General features: G+C 51.6%; 1 pseudogene; it reads left to right on the top strand.

Annotated features, from left to right (window-relative positions):
- Positions 1-8,199, top strand: part of LOC134420898 (hydrocephalus-inducing protein homolog) — a 28,589-nt pseudogene extending 20,390 nt beyond the window's left edge.
- Positions 8,200-17,323: the final 9,124 nt, after the last annotated feature.

Below are 17,323 nucleotides of genomic sequence, written 5' to 3'. Positions count from 1 at the left end.
CACGAAAGATGAATGGAAAGTGGCAGACAGTAAACTTAGAATCCTGCATTACTAGAGAACAGATGGGATTCATTTGTGAAAGCAATACTATTAATGCTCAGGATGTGTGTTTGGACACTGAGCAGAGTATTTGTCACTTTGAAATTCATCCAGTCACTGACCAGAAAACTGTGCTCGTATATACTGGAAAAGGGTGTATGCTTGAGAACTGCTTGTGCTGCTGTACAAATTGATAGCAATGATGTTATTCTGTCTAGTAGAAACCATTCTAATCTCTGTATATGTAATTTTGTTAAGATTATTGGATGTGATCTTTGGGTGGTCACCAACTGCAAATGGAATCTTTAATAAGTTGTGCCACCCCATTGTAGTTTTACTACTATTAGTTGGGGTAAGCTTAGGATTATCTATTATATTGTTAATTTGGAACTGGAGAATGCTACAACGAATAGCTGTACTAACATCTTTGTAAAAAGCACATGGTGAAGCACTAAAAGACACTTACTGTAGTGAAGGTTTTCATTAAGTAAAAGAATTTACTTATTTCCTAGGAAAGGGGGAATGAGACAGAGTAAAGATCCATTCTGAATTAGGTGAAGTGTCTAAGAGAGGTGAAAAGTCTGTGAGGCCAAAGCTGAAGCAAGAACTAGCATGCGGAGACAGCAAGGAGACAGAGAAAGAAAAACAGAAAAGACCTGAAGGTCGATTTGCCCCTGACTTAGAAATTCCTTTGATAAAGAAGAACTGGTGCTAAATGTCATACGGAATGAATATGTATGAACTTATTGTGAAACTGTATGCATATGCATTTGGAAGGGGGATAAAAGAAGACTCGAGGTCTTCAGAAGTACGCATGCCTTGTTGGGGGACTTGCATCCGGCGCGCGCGCCGTAAATAAACATACTGGGCTTTACAACTTTTATAAACTTGTGAGGTTTCTTCTTTTCTCCGCAAAACACCGGGGGCTTCTCCTGCCTGCCCTGTGCCCAGAGCCCATCAGGGGCTGTTGGCTGCTGCCCCTTGGCTGGAGCTGCCTCCTGTGCCCAGGGCCCTGTGCTGAGCACACGGGGCTGTGTTGGTTGGAAACCCAGGGTGCCCTGAGCCCGCGTTTTGTGCCCCCGAGCCACGACAGCCGCACCTTTGCAATGCCTTTAACCGAGCCATTGCCTGCTCTGTCCTCGGCCTGCAGGGGCAGCGTCACTGCACCCAGTTTACACTTCGACCTCGCTGAGCTCGACTTCGGGGACATCTCCTTTGGTGAGTGTTCCCTGGGCTGGGACACAGCCTCAGGGATCTGTGCCTTCCAACAGAAAAGCATCCCTCACTCCTGCTCTGCCCCAGCAGCCTCTTCAGGCTGTGAACTGCAGGGCTGCTGCTGCCTCAGGGGGCATTTTGCCATTGTGAGATCCAATGGAAGCAAGGAATAGAAAGGCAGAATTTTCTGGTGTCTCTGTGCTGCTTTAAAAGACAGATGTCTGCCAAGGAAGGTGGGAATCTTGCTGCAATGGAAAGGTGAGCCCCTCCCTCCAAATGATTATCCCTTTGAAATGACAGGGCTCCCAGGCAAAACTGTGGGAAAGGGAATAACAGTTCTTTGCTAGACTATCTCAGGAGAGCACAGACAAGAAGGCAAGAACAGACATTTCCCAGATGCCAAGTCCTGTTTTTCCCCTTTGGTGGAGGTCTGGTGACAGCAGGAGGAGCTGTGGGCTCTGGCAGGGCAGGGATCCCCCCCAGCCGGTGCGGGAAGGGAAGGGAAGGAGGAAATGCTCCTTTTGCAGAGCCCTAGAGGGCAGGGGATGCGGGCAGTGCCCAGCAGCAGCAGCAGCAGCAGCAGCAGCGGGGCAGGCAGGCAGGGTCGGTGCCAGTGCTGAGCTGCAGCCAGGGCAGCCCCGGGCCAAGCACAAACCTCCCGCAGCAGCAGCGGCCGAGCTGCGACCCCCGAGCGGGAGGAAGGGAAGCTCCGCTCCCTGCCCAGCCTCAGCTCCCACTGCACAGCCGCCCACGGCATCACGCCACAACTCCCAAAAACCCCCAAGGGAAAGGCCCAGCCCAGGGCCAAAACCGCCCAAAACCCCCCAGAACCCCTTCCCAGACCCAGGGCACCCTTCACGGCCAAGCCTAAAGCCACAACAAAGAAGTTCATGAACTTCTGAAGGAAACTCATTGCCTTTCTTGAGCTGCTTCTTCCCCAGCCTGCATCACCACGGAGGTGCTTGTCAAGTTGACTTTGGAAGGAATGAAACAAGAAAGGCAACAGACGGAAATATGGGTCTGAAGCAGGAGACTGATCCTGCTGAATCCAATTTCATGCCTAAGGGCTCTTAGCTGAAGGCAGCTGTTGTATCTTTGCTTCTTTGTAACTGTTGACTGTTGTCTGCATGTGCTGGCCTCAGTCTCGTTGGAGGTTTTGACATCTGGGTTTGTCCTTTTTGTGCCTCTCTTGCCTCCCTGCTGGAGTCCCTGCTGGAGCTGGCAGTGGTCACTTGGATGGGCACAGAGAAGCTCTGGGCTGCAGCTGCAGTTGTTTTTCCTCCCCATCTGTGTCCCAGTGACTCTTGGTGAGCAGGCCTGGGGAGAAGTCTCCTCCCCACAGAGCTGGCCAGCCCAGCCAGATGTGCAGTGCAGAGCAGGCTGTGGCTGCTCTGCGCGCTCTGCAGGACATCCCCACCATGAGTGGCCCTATCTCTGGCTTTGCAGGATGGGAAGCAAATCTCAGAGCCAAAGTGGGGTAAACCCTTGCAGGCAGCACTCTCAGTGAGCAGCATGGCTGTGATGTCCCTGTTTGTGGGCTGAGGTGGGACCTGGTTCCTGATTGCTAATCTCAAAGCAAGGCTCGGCTGTGCCCCCAGCTGAGTGGGCTCTGAGCTGTCGCGTGCTCAGTCTGTTTGGCCCAAAGCAAGAGATGCCTTAAGGATCCTGCAGAGAGAAGCTGCATTAGGGTGCTTTGCATCACGTTCTAGTTGCTGATCCCATCCTCACTTTCTTTTGCTGTAGCTTCTTCTCACTGACAACTCACTCTTTATATGTCTTGAAAAAGGTGGGAGTGTTGGCAGGCTGAGCAGGGAATTGGACAGCTTGAATTCTCAGAGTAAATGCTGGGTCTGGGTGCACACTCATCACTGAGAGAGAACTGGGGCTGGTTTGGGGCAGGTGAGGGAGCTCGTCCCCATCCCAAAGAGAGAAGCTTGCAGTGTTCAGCAGGGCTAGGAGTGGGCATTTTCAAGGCTGCAGTCTGGAATCTGTGTGAAAGGGAACTAAGTGACGATTAATTCCTCACGCAGCTTCTGGGTGAGCTGTAGTTCAGATCATAAAGAGCTCAACTCCAATCCCACTTTGATCGTGCCAGGATCTTGCCCCCAGGATCATGCCCTGCTGGGTGCCTGAATGGCTGTTTGTGTCCTTGCCCAGGCTTTCCCTACACGCAGCGCTGCCGCCTCACCAGCAGCTCCGCGGTGCCCCTGACGTTCCAGCTCCGCATGTCGGACGATGGCACGCAGCCGGCTGTGGACAGCGTGGATCAGATCCGCAGGGACAGCGACCCGGCCTGGAGCAAGGGAATCCATTTGCATGTGGAGCCCAGGGAGTTTACCATCAATCCCAGCGGAGGCACCATCCTCCCCCAGGGACACCAGGACATCGAGGTACGGCAAGAGCCCGGCCACAGCCGCTGCAGCACCAGGGCTGGAGCTGCACTGCAGGGTGGGAGGGCTTTGGCTCTGGTGCCAGCTTGGAGCATGCTGGCACTGAGAGATCTGCACTGCTGGGAGGCCTCTGCTGGCTGGCTTAGTCGGGATGTTCCTCAAGGAGCACTGTTTGCTTTCCAAACTCATATGCTGAGCTCACAGACCTTATGGTCAAGGCCTGAAACCATTCTTGTGTTTTTGAGAGCAATTGATTTGATTGCAACGGGGCAGAGCAAGGATGAGGGCAGAAGGTGGCTGTTAGAGAGATGTCATTGTATCATGCAGTGAGCTTTTCTTCTTGGTGTCATTTCCCCCCTCCTGGGGAGCAGAATGATTTGTGTTCACTGCAGGAAGCTCCAGTGGAGACAAACAAATCTGCAGCCATGTGTAGCGGTTCAAATTTATTGTACTGATTCCTTGTGAAGTGGTTTGTTGTGCTGTACCCCGTGTTGTCCCGGAGTTAGTTTACCCCTGGGTTTTACCCTCCCTCAAAGCTGTCCCTCATGCCATTCCCTGCCCCTTGTTCCAGCTCTTTCCCTGCCTGTCAAACCCAGCCCCTTTTGTTCCCCAACTTTCTTTGCCAATTTAACCTGGAGCCAATCCCTGTCTGCAACGCCCCTTTGGAATTCCCCTGTTCCTGGAGGCCCCATTGGCCCAAGTGAGCCATCCTCCCCACCCTCCTACCCAAAGTGGCCCCAGACACTTGATGTAATCCCCTCAGTGCTCCCCTGAGGATTCCCTTTTGGTTTGCTGTTTGTATCCACCCCCTGATTTGTGTCTGTACAAAAGCCCTTTCACAGGAGTGTCCAGGGCTCTTTTGGCTCTGGTCCTTTTGCTTGGAATAAACCCTTTCTTGTGTAATTTCAAGACACAGATCCTCCTCCTTTCTCCTCTGCCTGGTCCCGTTGGTGGCTGCTCTCTTGCAGTGTAGAGCAAGAGGTTCTGAGGGTTCTGCCTGTGGTCAATGCCCAGCCTGGGGCAGTTCTGAGGGTTCTGCCTCTGGTCATGGCCCAGCCTGGGGCAGTTCTGAGCGTTCTGCCTGTGGTCATTGCCCACTCTGGGGCAGTTCTGAGGGTTCTGCCTGTGGTCATTGCCCACCCTGGGGCAGTTCCCCACTCCTGGCGTGGGGCCGGAGTTCTCAGAGCCAGCCCGGGCTTGGGGTCCCAGGGCAGCCATGAACTGCCCAGCACCTGCTGGGCCACACTTTGCCCTCAGCCTCCTGCTGTAAAGCTGAACTCGTTGTGGTCAAGTCAGATTTCCTCTGCATGGATGTCTTTGTAGTCAGATGAGAAATTGGCCCCTTAATTTGAATGCAGCGGTGCATGGAGCTGTAGTCTAATGTTTTAATGTAGCTGACCTGTGCCCTGATAGCAAGGTGTGTTTAACAAGTGTGGTATTGCCAGAAGGCTTTTGTTACTCTGAGACTGTGCTTGACACATGGAGCAGCAGAAGAATGAAAGGCAAATCCTCCCTCAGGAACTGGAGGATATCACCCGTGGGTAATGAGGTTTTGGAAGGAAGAATTGACTGTTCTTCTCTTCCACCAGGTGACCCTGTGCTCCAACACGGTGATGGAGTTCTACCGGAGATTGCTGGTGGACCTGGAGGGTATTGGCAAGGGAGTGGCAGCCTGATCATCACAGCCAGGTACCAGCCCTTGCCTGGCCTCCCCCAGGCACTGCCTTGCCCAGGCTGTGCTGGCTGCAGCTGCCAAGGAGAAGTGCTGCTGAATGCCCTCATGTTGTGCCAGCTGGACACGAGAACAGCAGTGCTTGGGCAGCAGCCTGTAGTGAAAAGCACATTTGCTCCCAGCCCAGCACGGTCCTGGGCCCTCTTCCAAAGGCACCAGGAATGATATCATTGATTGGCCTTGTTTTTGGTGCTTGAGGTGGAACAAATTTCCTGAGGGCCTCCTCTCCTTTTGGCTGCAAGAGGTGGAGTTGTGCTGGTTGTGAGCACCGTGCACTGGTTTGGGCCACACCAAGCAGCTGCTGAGAGTCAGGCTCTGCCTCTGTCCATGAGGGCACATGGCAGTGGGGAAGTGGCTCCCAGCAAGAGTGGGGAGGGCAAGGTCTGACAAGGGGAAAGCAGTCCTTGATGTGGCAGGTCAGCTCCAGTTGTTGTCCTTGCCTCTGCTTCCCATTTTGAGCTTTAATGTTGTCAGAGTTGAGAGCAAAAGTCGTTGTTGCTGCAGCAGAATTCCATGCTGCTGTGCTGCTGTGGGTGTCAGTGTGATGCCCAGAGGGATGCAGCTCCCTGGTGCTGTTCCCTGTGCCAGGCAGAGCCATGCAGGCAGTGCCTGGGCTGCCACTGTGTACAGCAGGTGGAGCTGGGGCCAGGCAGTGCCTGGAGCTGTGCAGTGAAGGAGCCAGGGAGCTGCAGGGCCTGGCAGGGGCTGATCAGCCCCTCTGTGGGGCAGCTGCTGTCTCGTGCCCTCCAGGGCTGGGGCAAAGAGCTGAGTTCTCAGGCAGGGCAACAGCACCATGGCAGAGAAGGGATTCATTTTTACTGAGACCCTGGAGCTGTGTGTTCCTTGAGCCTTAGGGAGCACTGATCCTTGTTGGGAAGGCTCCCCCAGAGCTCGTGGGTCACTGGCACTGTTGCAGGAGTCCTTGCAAGCCTTCTTGGGTAAAGGAGGGGCTGAGGCAGCTGTGGGGCAAAGTGCTCTGCCTGGGGCACTTGGCAGCCTCTGGGTGCTGCCTCTCAGGGTTTGCCCCTCCTTGACAAGACATGTGGGAGTGGGAAGAGGTAGAAGGCAATTTATCCCTGCAGGGCTCTTCAGTGTGCATTTGACAGTGACCAATGTGTTCTGCTCCATTTCACAATCCTTGGGTGTAGGCATTCTCCATTCTCTCAGTATCTCTGATTGTCCTGGGCTCATCTCTTTGCCCAGGTGTCTCGTTCCTGAGCTCCAAGTGTCCTCCCCAGTGCTGCTGTGTGATGAGTGCCACCTGAAGGTGCCCTATGAGAGGAAGATCCTCATTAGGAATGCCAGCCACCTTCCTGGCTGCTACAGGCTTATTCCCCAGGTTTGGCATCACATCCACCTCCTCCTGTCAAATATTCCTGAGGAGATTATTAGGGGAACAAAGGGTTTGGATAAGACCTTGCTGCTTTCTATTCAGTCTTAAAGATCTGCTGAGAACAGGATCCTACCCCAGTGTTAACTTGAGGAGGCAGTTTAAGCTCCTGAGGAAACAGTTGATGCTCTAGTCATCAGGGTGTTTTCCTGTGGGAGATCTTAGAGGGTTGTGAAAAGCTGCTGCACCCACAGACACCAGTGGCTGTGCTGGCAGCCTCCTTGCAGGATGCCCTGGGAGTGCTAACCCTACAATTCTTGCATCTTGTTTGTGCCTTTGACCTTTGTCCTGGGGATCTTTCAAGGTGTGTGTAAGTTGCTGTTGTGGTGGACGTTAAGGAGCCTACAGTTTCTTGAGAGGTCCCTCTGAATCTGCGTTTCATTGTGTCCCTTCCAGAAGCGCAAGGAGGACTCTGCTGTGCTCTACTCCAGCCCCAAGCCCTGTGGGATTGTGCAGCCCCAGAGCACAGCAGAGATCCCAGTTGTGGTGGCAGTGCAGGCCCTGGGCACGCATCGCACCGACGTTCTCATCGGCGTGTTCGGGGATGAGAGAAACCCCCTGGTGAGGGCAAGGGGAGCTGTGAGCCTGTGTGCAGCTGCTCCTGGTGCATGGGGACAGGGATCCTGCCGGGGAAAACAGGCACAGGCTGCTGGGGAGAAGGACAGGAGGGATGGGGGCACAAAGGGCTCCTGCCTTAGAGGTGGGAATCTCAGTGTCTGACACAGAATGGAGTTGGGCTAAGCTGGAATGCAGGGGCATTTGAGGTCATTATTCTTTCAAATGCTGTTAACTTTGGAAACATCTGTTTGAAAATGTCATCTCTCTGAGCGCAAGAGAGGATGTCAGAAGTCTTCTGGGAACCTTGAGCTTTCTGTAAAAGAAAGGAAAGCTGGCACTTGAAGAGTGGTTGCAAGGACTGAAACTTCGATTAAAACATATGGAAATGGCAATGCCAAATTGCCTGGATGGCACCGAACATCTGAACCCGGGCCATCGTGGCACTGCCTGTAAATCAGTGAACAGGAAGGAAAGGCAGTGCAGGCTGTGCCAGGGAGCCTTAAGTTTGAGCAAACAGTTGCTTTTAACTATCAGGCTGCTTCCCTTAAGGAGGAGGGTTTCTCCCCACCAGAAGAACCAGTTGTTTAACTGTCAGGCTGGTCTTACCTAGAGATTTCTTGCAAAGATGAAAGCTTTCGGACAGTAATTTTTAGTTTGAAAGGTTCTCTTATCTTAATCCTTTTCAATTTGGAGGTGAACATGTAATTTTCTTTTTCCCCAAAAGCCCAGCATTTCAGCTGGAGAGTGGTAGCTGTCCCTAAAGAAATAACTTGAGCAGGGCTCAGCTGTTGAAGGTTTTTTAGGTTTCTCTGTTGTGGTTTGTTTTGGGTTTTTTAAAATCTTTCTTGCTTGCTGCCCTGCAGCCACCTTTGTAAAGGTGGGTAAACATCACCTGGTGCTGACTTTCCCCTTGGACCCCTTGGTTTAGTCACTATGGGGAATTTCTTTACTGAAGCCCGTGGTATTTCCCCTGGCAGCTGTGATGGGGATGCTCAGGGAGTGTGGGGCTTTGGGGGCAGCTGCCTGGGCAGGGGCTGAGCTTGGGGCCCTCTTGGGCTCATGGCCCCCAGCAGCAGCAGCAGCAGCCTCAGGGCCCACAGCCCCGTGCCCCCTGCCCACCACAGGCTGCCCTGTCCCTGCAGCTGTCACCCGAGTCGGGCCCAGGGCCCGGTGGCCGCTGGCAGCAGCAGGAATGCGGGCAGGGTGAGGATGCCCTGGCTTGGCTTTTGTCTGTGGAACAATGCGGGCTCAGGGCAGTGAAGAGCAGGCTGGGAAGCAGAGCCCAGGGCCTTTGGAGGCTGCAAGGCTTAAAGATCAGCCCCTGCAGCAGCCCAGATGTAGCTGGCCCAGTTGCCAAGGCTGTGGTGGCCTTGAGAGCGTGCAGGTGGATTTTGCATGGCTGTGGCCTGCTGGCGGCTCTGGGCCCAGGAGTGCCTGTGTCTGCAGCAGGAAGGGTGGCTGAAGGTTTGCTGGCTGCTTTGGTGGCATGGCTGCAGGGGCCAGTGCTGTGAGAGCCCCCTGGGTGAGAGCTGGTGAGAGCTGAGCTCTTGGGGACAGCGCTGTGCCCCAGGCCAGGAAGAGCAGCAGTGCCCAGGGCCAGGAGTGGTGTCAGTGGGAGCCCCTGTGCACAGGGACCCCCAGCCCAGGGGTGGCCGTGCCAGCACCCCCAGGGATCTCCAGCAGTGGGAACGTGGAACAAGTGGAACCCACAAATGTGCAAAGGCTGCCTGTGCCCAAAGGAATGGCCAAGAGGAGTCAGGTTTTAAAAAGAAACAGTATTTATTTGCCGAAATTGGCAAATCTAGGATTTTCAGAACATGTGTCATTATAACAATCGTTATAACAACAACAACAACAACGTACAGAAGATATTTACATGGGATCCGATGGGGTAACAATCTTCAAAACATATTTACAGAGAACTTCTAACGTAGAAAACATATTTACAGGAAACTTCTAAACTTTCAAACATATTTACAAATGCATCTGATCGGTGCCATCATGTGCATGGGTCCTGTAAGAAAGTAAGCAGCAGAGCTGGACTCAGCTGGCAGCACTGGGCCCAGCAGGGCTGGCAGCTGGGCCCCAGGGGCTGGGCCGGGGCTGGCAGGGCTGGCGTGGCCCCAGGCAAGCGCAGGGCAGGCCGGGGCTGGTGCTTGTGGCAGCACAATCCAGGCCCCCTCTGGGCACCGTGTCCCTGGGCAGGGCCATCCAGCCCAGCCCCAGCCTGGCGTCAGGGGACCCAGTGTGTGCGTGGGCAGGGCGTGGGAAGCATCTGCCTGTCTTACCTGTGGGGCACCATCTTCATCCAAGGACCATGGGCTCCTCCTCATCGTTCTCATCCACTTTCATATCTTCCGTGTCATCCTCCATGTCCACCTCCATCTCCTCGATGGTCTCCTCCTCGTCTACTTCCATGTCCTCAACAGGGGAGGACATGGAAGTAGAGGAGGAGTCCACCTCCATCATACCATCCTCTTCCAGCCCCTGGTCCACATCCATTGCCTCCACAGTGTCTCTCTCAGTCTGCAAGGGGCAGCACAATCTCCCAGTGGGCTTTCTGTCCCGCACCATCAATTCCCACATGGCTGCAGCCTGCCCAAGCCGGGTGCCCCCTGCCTGGCATGGCACTGTACCTCCACGGGCACAGCAGAGCACATCCTGCGGGATTGGCGCTCCAGAGCAGGCGTCAGGAAAAGCCCAGGCGGCAGCAGCAGCTCAGCACTGAGGGTCAGAGCGCAGGGTGAGCAGCAACTGACCCTTGGCAGCCGTTGCAGTGTCTGCTGTGCTCGTTTCCAGGTCCTGGACGTTCCACCTGGAACCCTCTGGGAGCTGTGATGTCACTGAAGATTCAGGGGTGCTGTGCAGTGGGAGATGGGGATGGCGAAATGATCCAATCCTTGAATGGTTTGGCTTGGAAGGGACCCTTAAAGTGATGTGGTTCCAAGGTGAGCAAGCTCCCAGAAGAGCAGGTTGCTGCGGCCCCTGTCCCACCTGTCCTTGGACGTTGCTGGGTATGGGGCATCCACAGCCTCTCTGCACAGGTCCCTGTGTCAGGGACAAGCACCCTGAGAGTAAAGAACTTCGTCCCATCATCAAATCTCCTCTACCTCTTGCAGTTTGATCCCATTCCTCCTTGTTCTGTCACTAAAGTTCCTGACAAAGTGTGTTCTGCCACTTCCCTTTGGGTCAGGCTGTTCCTGCAGGGTCATATGTGTGGCTGGACCTGCAGACAGGAGAGAGAGAATCCATGTTCCCTGTCAGAAATGATGGGGAAAGTGGCATGAGGACTGAGAGGATAAGGAAAAAGTAGAGACATGCAGGTCTTTTCCTGGTAGGTTGCGAGATTCGTGCCTTTTATTAGAGACCAGGTTCCCTGTTTCAGCCTGTCCACAGCCAGCATCTGTGTGTGGCCTGCACTCCCAGAGCTGGGAGCATGCTTGGTTAAACTGCTGGTGAACAAGATGAGAGAGGGATCTTTGTGTGGAACTGCAAACGCATCAGTGGATTGCACTGAAGAGCGTCCAGGAACGGAGACAAAATGGGGCTTGGCACACAGAGGGAAAATTGGGGGGAAAAGCCAGGGAGCAATGGAAAGAGCCAGGACTGAAACGGTACAGGAGAGGCTAGGACCTTCTAGGGGGAATACATATAAGGAAAATACAGCAGTTGAACCGGGTGATACCAATAAAACACCACCAGCCTGAAAATGCCCATGGGCGAGATCGTTGCATTCAGAGCGGTGTCTCTCTTTTACCTTGGTCCCTTTTCCCTGAGGTATTGCAGTTCCAGTGGTAGGCCCCTGGGCCCTCACTACTCCCCCTTTTTGTTGTCTATAAAGAAGGCTTCTGCCATAGAGTTTTGCAGGCATTTAGCAAAAAAGGATAAAGTAACCAACACAATGAATATGATAAACAACACCCACACAACAGTCTTCAGCAAAGATGTAAGCCAGCCTTTCATCCCCCAGTGGTTGGAAAGTCCACTGAACCAGTTGTTGTTGCCTTCCATCTGCATCTTGTTTCCTTGATCTTTCAGCAGCTGGATGCCCTGGTATACTGACTCCCTATGCGACAGCAGGTAGAAAAAACACATGCCTTCAAATGCCTGACAGGCTTGTACATGGACAAGAATTTGTGGCTTGTCTGTGGAAGCACCCAGCTGAAGGCATGTGGCTCAGTGAGGAGCATCCAGATTGCTGTTCGGCATCAACCAATGGGAGCATCCTCTGACTTTGGTAATTTAGTATCTGGAGGCTTGGGTGTACTAAAAGTAAACAGATTAAGAGATTAGAAGATGAAAGTTAAGTTTTGTTCCCACTAAACTTTCTCTTCTATAAGGCAAGGGTGTGAACACATCTTATTATAAGAGCCATATATATCAATGCTAAAATATAATTTTTACCAATGTTAAGTCATATATCCTCGTTAATGAGGTCTGAGCTATCTTGGTCTTGGTGTGTGTGGTCAACGCTGCTTAGGAGATCTTCTTCTGTCCTTCTTTTTCTTCTTTCCCAGGCTGCTGCTGTCTCTCTTCGGCTTCCATTCTGTTCTTCTGATGGTGGCTCTGGTGTTTGCCTCGCAGTTCCCAGAAAGAGTTTTAATGCATTTTGCTGGGATCGATCTTAGGAGTGTTGCTGTAGAGACAAGGGCATCTTCTCTTCCCCAAGTAATCAATGGGAAGGTGCCGATAATTTGTTTAGATTCAGGGTCTTTGGTCAACACAGGTGGCTGTTTTTTTAATTGGGCTGCAGCTGAATTAGTAAAATGCCTGATGACTGGGGGAGTTGTCTCCCTAAATGAGTTGTTCAAAAAGTTGAGTACATAAAAGGCCTTGGCCAGTGTCTCAATGGGAGATAATATCTGGACTACCCCTCTCAGTTGATCAAAGATCCTTTCGATGGCTCAGTTGGCCCTCTCAGCTATGGACTGTCCTGTGGTGGAGTGTGGTATGCCTGTGACATGTTTTATACCCCAGTGGTCAGAAAGCCCCTTGTTTGAATCAGTGCAAGGTATAAGCAAGAGCATTATCAGTTTTAATTTCCTGTGGATATGCTAAGGTGGAGAAATTAAAAATTAATATTTTATAACGTCTTTGATTATTCACCAGCATGGGCAGAGGGAAAAATCCCAGTGGAAAAGGTTTTGATTGAGACGTGGATGTACTTTAGACTGCCAAAAGAGGCTTAGTGTGTGATGTCTGATTGCCAGATGTGGAGATTCTCTAGTGCTCTTGGATTGACTGCGGCTCTGAGAGAAGCAAGGCCATGTTCCTGACAAATTGGGCAGGTGGCAACGAGTGATCTTGCCGGGTCTCGGGTAATATTGAACATCCTGAGCAGCACAGGAATGTTTTGATGGTAGAATTGGTGGCTTATCCCAGCCTGTTCAAAAACTATCTAAGCCGTATTGCAGTGGTTCAGATGTTTGAAGTAGGCAATTGAGGTGCTCTTGAGTTAGAACTAAGTATATATTCACAAGGTCTGTTCCTGCAAGGGAGCACTGATATTTTCTATCTTTCCTGATTAGTTGTGTAATAACTTTCTGTTGGGTTGTTATCATTTTAGTAGGTTGGTATGCTCTGGAGATACATTCAGTTTGTATTTGGGGATCTAAAATAGTTGAGTCCCACTGAAACAATAATGTATGGAATTTTGGACTTACACCAAGGATTGCCAGAGAGAAAGGAAAATTAGGGTGGTATCTGTGTGCCTGTTTGGTTTGAATCACCCAGGAGACCTTTTGTACAGCTGCTTCTGCCTCCGGTGTCAGTGATTGCCGGGAATGGAGTCCTTCACTGCCTTTACGGAGGAGTAGCAGTGACACGAGATCTTCTGTGGTGATTCCCAGCAGTGAGCATACCCAACTGATGCTTCCACAGAGCTGGTGGAATCCATGAAGAGTGTTTGGGTTGTCCTTGATGTGCAGTGTTTAGCCTGTGATGGTTCTCTCTGTGCTTTTTAGGCCAAGGAACTTCCAGGGGTCTGTCTTTTGGACTTTATCTGTTGCAATCTCAAAACCTTTCTGCTGTACCACAGTGATGACATCCTGTACTGCAAAGTCCAAAATGATCAGAGCTTCTGAACAAACTAATATATGGTCCATGTAATGAGAAATGATAGAATTAGGACATCTTGTCCGGCTTTGTGAAAGAATTTGGGCTGCAAGGCATTGACAAGTAGTTAGATTCTTCTTCATTTCCTTGAGGCAATACAGTCCACTGGCACCTCTGTTAAGGTGCTTGTCGATTTGGGGATGGAAAAAAGCAAAAAATAGGCTTTCATTGGGGCGCAAGAAGAAGTCAAAAAAGCAGTCATTTAGATGTATGACAAGTATCTACCAGTGTTGGGGAAACATGGAGGCTGAGGGCAGGCTGGACTGAAGGGCAGCCATGTCCTCGATGACCTCGTTGATTTTCCTGAGGTCCTGCAGCAGCCACCTCTTGTCTTTTTCATATGATAATGACGGGCACATTGCAGGGGCTAGTAGATGGTACAATGTGGCCCACAGGCAGCTGCTCCTGCACGTGGGACTGCAGGGCCTTTAACTTTCTGCCTGGGAGGGGCCACTGATCCACCCATATGGGGTCATTGATCTTAGAGGTTGACTGAAGTGTGGCGCGCTGCTCTGTGGCCCCGTCTAGAAATCCTGAGGTGTTGATAGCATCTCTAGACCTGTCCCCCATTGGGACAACAGGCCTTTCCACAAATTGTTATTGGTGCCTGGGTGATGAATGATCTTACTGTAGCAACTGTGACCTCAGGACCTTCCATGCAGTTGGTACCCTGACTCCAGAAGCTGGTAGTGGCTCTCGCAATGGCTAAAATTACCCCAGCTGCTGGAACCAGGGGCCATACTTTTAGCCAATCAGGGAGGGAAATTATGCTGATGTCATCTCCTGTATCTAATAGTCCTGAAAGACATCTCTTTCTCCCTTTACATGACAAAGCACACTTTGGAATGGGTCTATTTCTGCCTGTTGTCTGTGCCCACATCACCATTGGATCAGTTGGTGTGGTGATCTGGCTGTAACTGTTCCTTTTGCAATGAAAAGGGACTAAGCATAGAGCCTGGACAGTTATCTCCTCCAAAGAGGTCAAGGCGAGTACCTCAGGTAGTAGAGTGAGTGTCTGCATCCCTTTCCCGGTTATGGTTTAAATCAAAATGTCTTTGGGCCGTCCTTCAGGCCTGTATTTGCCTGTGGGAATATGGTGAACATAAATAGCGTGGATTGGAATTGAAAAGGCGCTTACCAGCTGCCTTTAGGTTCCAGGGCAGAGCTGTCTTCTGTCGAGTTTTCTGCAGCGATCAAGCTGTCCCGCTGGATCTGAGAAGGTCACTGTGGTGGTTGTGCGCGATGTTGGGGAGAGTAGGGCAGAACAGCCTCGCATTTGGTGTCATTGCGCGGGGCCTTTTTTTGTGTGGGGTTTCCCGCAGGCCACCGGTTTTGCTGGTGTTGGAAAGTGTGTGGACAAGGGGGGCAGTGAGGGCAGTGGCTGTGACACCTAGAAGGTGCCTGGTAATAGCCTGTATTTTTATAATTCTATTGAGAATGCCTCATCTCGCCACATTTAAAGCAAGATCCTTTTTCATGTGTGTGCCAGGGAATAAACTGGGCGGCTACTAGCACCTCTACTACACCGTGACAGGAAGCATTATGTCGGGTAGCATTACAGTATAAGGATGGCCTAATGGTGCATGCCACGACCATTTGTGCAATGGTAGGCTTTCTGTTGAGGGGTAGAGAAGGTAAAATGTCTTTAAAGGTGTTTTTAGCATTTGTTTCAGCAAGTTTAGAAAGCAGTACCTTCCTGGCTTTTGGATGTTCAACTTTCTTCTCTATTGCTTGTGTAAGGTGATCAATAAACTTTAGAAGGGATTTCCCAGGTCCCTGCAGGTCTCTTCTAACAGAGCTCCAGGAAGGTCTATTGAATGAGGTTTAGTGAAATCTTCCTCCCTGGCTAGATGGTCTAGTGTTAGGTGTGCCCGCCTCTCTTCTCTAGCATAGTCTTTTAATAGTTGTTGTAGTAGTTTTTTCCCCATTCCTTCCCACAGAATAATTTCAGTGGGAGAAAGTAGGATGCGCATAAAGTGGCACAAATTGTGGGGCACCAACACATGTATTGTATAGATGGTATTTAACAAATTATTAATATAGGGCAGGCCCCTCCCATGGTCTTTCGCTGCATTTTAAAGGTCTTTCATCTCCCATGTATGAGAACTTCCAATTGGGGCTTAGCACCGCTCTGCTTCTGCACCGGTGCTTCTTGTATTTTAGCTACCAATTCCCAGTTCCCCTCTTCTGTCGCCAGCTTCCACATCCTTGTCCAAGAATCCTCAGGCTCATGCTGAAGGTGGGATGACCCTTCCCTCTCCTCTCCAGAAGAGGGAACTTGGTCTCTGGCAGAGGAGCGGGGCCTTGGGGTGACTGGCCAGGCCCGGTGGTGTGGGCCTCTGGTAGCCAAGATGGCGGCCTTCCGGGTACCGCCCCTCACACCTCCGGCTCCGACAGTGTGGGATCCGCAAGGGGCTGAGTTGGAGGGGGTAGGGCAGCGGGAGTAGGCAAGGAAGCGCTGGATCCCAATGCAGGGGTGGTTCCTGAAGCAGAGCTGGGATCCAACACAGGGGGAGGATTTGATGAGAGAGCTGGGGGTGGGCGGGAGTTTGGCATTGACAACCCCCTCCAGAGGAGGGACTCCATTTTGTCAGAGCTATCTGAGGGTGATCCAGGGAGGAGAGGTACTGGAGAAGGGGTTAGGCTAGAATCCAGGCCTGTGTGATCCGTACAGACATGGGCAGGGGGGAGAGAAGGAGGGGAGATGGCAGACAGCAGGTGGCTCGTCTGTGCTTTACAGCAGTTTCTGTCTCTCATCCTAATGGTGTCAGTGGGTTCAGGAATGCAGGGGGCAGAACAGAAAGTCTGGGTTGAATATTAGAACTTTGAACCCTTGAGAAAACTCCATAAAACATGTGAAAAATTGTGGAAAATGTTGCGACTCTTATCACTCCCTGAGTTTGCAAAAGATAGAGTCTTTCCCTAACTCAGTCCCAAAATGCTACATGACGAACTGAATCAACAGAAATGTCTGGGTGCTCCGTAAACAGCCAATGAACAAACGACTTCAAACTTCCCTTAGTAAAAGTCTTCCATTCTGAAAGGAGAACGTCCCTAACTGGAACATATACGTCCCTCTCATCTTTGGATAATTTGTTACCTAGAGCTGCCCCTGATGTAAAGGGCTGCCCACCCCCAGGACTAAAATATGACCCAAAGATCCTGCACTGCTGGTGGCTGTCCCCCAGCTCACTGCTCTGGTGGCTCTGGATGCAGGTGTTTCAAAATATGCCATGGGCTTTGTCCATCGAGTCGGCCCTCTTGCTGCTGGAGGAGGGTGCCAACGCTGCCTTCAGCAAGCCCTGATAAAACTCAGGTCTCACTCCAGGGCGGAGGCTGACCCAAGGCGTCTTCTGTCCCGTGACGGTGGAACAGTGGAATCGTCACTGGAATCGCTCTCAGGAATTCTCAAAGAAGGTCCCTGTTTGGGCACCCCTTGTTGTGGCATGTCCACAGCCAGCCTGTGTGAGAGACGTGCACTCCCAGAGCTGGGAGCAGGCTTGCTTGAATGGATGATGGATGAGGCAAGAGAGGAGCGTTTGTGTGGAACTCCAAACAGTGTGGTTTGTGCTGGAGAGGGTCCAGGGAGGGAGACAAAATGAGGCTGGGCACACAAGGTGTTATATGCGGGAAAAAAGGACCTTGTATGCAGTAACTTAGGACCAATAGAGGATAAGAAAGGGGAGAACACCTAGGGGAGTACATAGAAGGAAAGAAAAAACTTCATGATATCATGAAAATTACCTGAACCCCAATGACCCCACAAAAGCCAATGGGCAAGATCATTGCTTTAGAGGGGTGCCGCAACTTACTTTAGTTCGTCATAGCACTAATGAGGTGTTGGAGTTGCAATGGTAGGCCCCTGGAACTCCAAAAAACTACTAC

Source organism: Melospiza melodia, chromosome 7 (genome assembly GCF_035770615.1).
Source record: "Melospiza melodia melodia isolate bMelMel2 chromosome 7, bMelMel2.pri, whole genome shotgun sequence".
In the NCBI taxonomy this organism is placed as follows: Eukaryota; Metazoa; Chordata; class Aves; order Passeriformes; family Passerellidae; genus Melospiza; species Melospiza melodia.
The sequence above is the reverse complement of the archived record's forward strand: the minus strand, read 5'-3'. Positions and strand labels throughout refer to the sequence as shown.